The sequence below is a fragment of the Aplysia californica genome, unplaced genomic scaffold (genome assembly GCF_000002075.1).
Source record: "Aplysia californica isolate F4 #8 unplaced genomic scaffold, AplCal3.0 scaffold00675, whole genome shotgun sequence".
NCBI lineage: Eukaryota > Metazoa > Mollusca > Gastropoda > Aplysiida > Aplysiidae > Aplysia > Aplysia californica.
In genome coordinates this window covers 198,856-203,000 of record NW_004797945.1, presented here as the reverse complement: position 1 = coordinate 203,000, position 4,145 = coordinate 198,856, and positions in this window count along the sequence as shown.

Here is a 4,145-nt window from a genome sequence, read left to right as displayed (position 1 = left end):
TAGTAGTAGTAGCAGCAGCAGCAGCAGTAGTAGTAGTAGTAGTAGTAGTAGTAGTAGTAGTAGTGGTACAATGAAGTAGTAGTAGTAGTAGTAGTAGTGGTAGTAGTAGTAGTAGTAGTAGTAGGAGGAGGAGGAGGAGGAGGAGGAGTGGGAGTAGGAGTAGGGTAGTAGTTATCGTAGTAGTAGTAATTGAAGTAGTAGTAGTAGAAGCGCTAGCCGCGTGATTCAACCGCCTAAGGGACAAAATTTTTGAAAATCACTTTTTGAACCCTTTATGTAGTACATCCTTTGATACACCTTATGCTAAGGTCCCGAGTTTAAAAGATTACTTCAAAGTGTTTCAATCCTTCAGTCAATCGCCTATATCGCACCAGTCCCCAATTTTGACTTGATTCTACTGCCGAAGGGCCAATTTTGCATCCCGGTGGCGAATAGGCAGTTGAATCACGCAGATTCAGCTGCTTGTTGAGGTGTTCACCTGTCGCGCAGGCGGCGAGACCCAAACGACCGTAGCCTTTGTCAAAACAGACTTAGGGTAACATCAAAACAATCTTTGCTAACTTCGACTCGGATCGAACCCTATTGATAGCCAGATGATTTTTGTCAAGTCAGTTTGGGTAATCTATCACTAAGTTTTGGAGTGTAGTTGAGAAAGGGCAAGATGGCATCTAAGAATATGTTAATAGTGACTGAACCAAGTCGGTAAATTGTGGCAAAAGCAACTGACGAATGGATTTTGTAAAACGTCTATGATTGACAGCTAAGGGGCGCTTATTTCACTTTCGGTACCACTATAGGAAAATATTTTATCGCGACTTTCCGCGTTTCTTAATTTACTTTAAGTGTGGGCACCTTGCTGTGTCTGTCATGTACCATTCTTGAATCATTGATTAGTTCATCAGTGCCAGGTAGATGATACACGGGTCGTTCAAAAAGTTTTCCCTCCAAGTTCATAATTTCTTCATTACTGATGCTACATACAAAAGTTACACACCAAATGAAAGCTAAGGATGTCTGCTTCATGACAGTACCTTTACTTTTCAACATAGTCGTCTACTTTGTCGATGCAGACCCGTCAACGTCGAATAAATTGTCGCATGCTGTCGGCGAAAAATTCATGTGGTTTTCCTCTGAACCAGCGACGCACATCTTCTTTAACTTCATCGTCATCTGTATAGCGCTTTCCTTTGAGGTACTTTCTCAACTTAAGAAAAAGATGAAAGTCAGATGGAGCAAGGTCTGGACTGTATGATGGGTGCGGTAAGGTCTCTTGAAATCTGAGAATTTTCATAGCATCTTGAGTTTGTCGACTCGTGTCTGGACGGGCGATGTCGTGATGCAAAATTGCATTTGTTCCTGGCCGAACTCGTGACAGCTGTGCTCTAAGTTTTCTCAAGGTCTCAGAATATCGTTCAGAGTTGATAGTGGAGCCCTGTTGCGAAAATTCCATATGAATCAGACCATCGCAGTCCCAAACACTGCCATAAGCACTTTATTTGCAAATGAAACAATTTTGAACTTCTTAGGGCTAGGTCGTGAGACAGTGTGCCTGTATTCTTTCGATTGTCTTCTGTTCTCTGGGTCATAATGGTATACCCAAGTCTCGTCTCCTGTAACTATACGGCGTAAGAAAGCTTCACCTTCATCGGTATAACGAGGCAGGAGTTCATTACTAACTTGACTTCGGTTCAATTTCAGCTCGGGTGACAACATGTGGGGAACTCACTGTGCACACACTTTCCTATAACCCAACAAGTCATGGATAATACACTGAGCACTCCCTACAGAAAGCCCTAGCATTTTACTGACATCTCTTACTTTGATCCGCCGGTTTGCTTGGATCATCTCATCCACTCTCTCCTGGTGTTGAACATCTCTGGCAGTGTTGGGACGACCACATCGAGCTTGGTCATGCAAATCTGTCTCTGCTGGTTTAAGCGAACTCCTTTGCCCATCTTCGAACAACATCTACACGTACTTCACCATAGACAAGCTTCATTAGCCTATGAATATCAATGGGTGCAGCTCCCTCTGCGGTAAGGAACTCAATAACAGCTCTTTGCTTTAAGTGCACATTCATAGATTTGCTGGACGCCATTTTCTCGGCGACAATGTACCCTAGCTTCATTGATGTAAACAGCAATGGCATAAAGGTGTGACATTGTATAATTCTGTTTTTGGGGGGTTTGAGTGTATACATATTGAAAGTCAATGGTGAAAAAATTTCATGAAGATATCTTGAATAGTTTAGAAGTTATTGAAGAGGAGACAAACTTTTTGAACGACCCTCGTACTTAATTTGTCACAAAAAAAGCAATTTATAAACATATTCACTCCGAAAATTCTCTCCTCAACAAACCCTCAGCTTCAAGACTCCAGCTCTACACTTCAATTTGAAACAAATCTCCTACATTCTACCTTTATGCAAAACAATGAGTTTGTATGCAACTGTCCCCACACAGTGGTTATTCGTGACTGTTGCAAAGACAGTTTACATGACTTGGATATGGGAGCTCCACGATTGTCAAATTACCAGAGAGCAGATGAGGACAAGCAATTCTGTGATAAGTAATTCTTCGACAAACTTGACGAAATTGCTTTCCCGTTACCACAGACAGAATAGAGGCAAAATCTATCTTCACTATCCCTCTTCAAAGCCTCAGAGGCCTTTATAGAGAGTTCCAAAGGAAACAGAGAGAGAGAGAGAGAGAGAGAGAGAGAGAGTCACACATTGTCCCAGAAGACTTTAGAGATATTCAAAACGAGCAAACTGTTGGTCTAAGTAGGTGGCAAAGATCATCAATATGATGTAGGCAAGGTAGGAGAAAGAATCTAACATGACGCTTGCACAAAACCCAGTGGATGTGACCAGATATGTCTGGTGTACATGGACTTGGATGCAGATTTGTTAGTACGGCGTCGAACGCATCTGCTACACTATGTCATAACAGGACAAATTTAACTGTCTATATTTTTAAAAATTTTGTTACCAAAGGTGTGAAGTGTCACGTTTGGCACCAAGGAGAAGGACCATTGATTGCCAAAGAAATCTCTTCTTGTGTTAGTAACGTCCTAAGGGAGCCTACTGACATTAATTTAATATGTCACTTTCATTATACAAAGAGACGGCTTTACTTATCAGACCATAATGCTATCTTGCCAAATGCAATCATTGACATCTGTACCAGTTAGTGCAAATTTGTTGAACACAAATACCTAGAAATGGAACAAACGCAAATGGAAGTGGACAGCTCACACTGTGAAATCGAAAGGTCTCTGAAAAATGGTCCGGTCTATGTGCCCATGGATAATCTTGAACGCTTTTAATAAAGCAAGGCTATACCCCTCCGTCCCCCCCCCTTTAGATGTTCTATTTCTGGACCATTCAGATCTGGCTGAAACAAAAAAGATCCCGTTATCACAAAGTTCGTTGTCTTTGATACACACTGAACAAAAACATCAAGTACAATTTGAACTTTACGATGAATGTTTTTTTTTATACCAACTCCGTGAGGCCAAAAACAGTCCTACCCCAGAGGACACAACCAAATAACTGAAATAATTAGTCTTAACTTCATAATTACTCTTACATTTATTACATGTTATCTAAGAACACGAAAATGGCATCCTCTCTCTTTATGGAGAACCCCTTGCAGAAATTAGTAAATTTAAGCACTTTGGCAATATTATATCCAAAACTGCAGACTGCCTTGATGACATCCACCAAATACTTAAAATGCATGAATCGCTTTTGTGAAAATAAAGACTACATATATGGAAGTCAAAGATTATAATTTCATTGAAGACGAAATTAAAGATTTAGAATATCAATGTTTGGCCGTGTTGATGTTTGGTTCAGATGGGGAAAACCCATATCACAATACCATATAAAGGAAAAAGTGGAGATATTTAAGCAAGGTCCTAAGAATGCCAAAGACAAGTAAGTAAGTAAGTAGTTAAGTAACTAATACGTAAGTAAGTAAGCAAGTAAGCAAGTAAGTAAGTAAGTAAATAAGTAAGTAAGTAAGTAAAGCTTATTAAACTTAACCCTCCCTCTCTCTCACTGACTCTCCCCACCTTCCCCCTCTCTCTCTCTTTCTCCCCCACCCCCCTCCTCACACACACACACATACACACACTCAAAC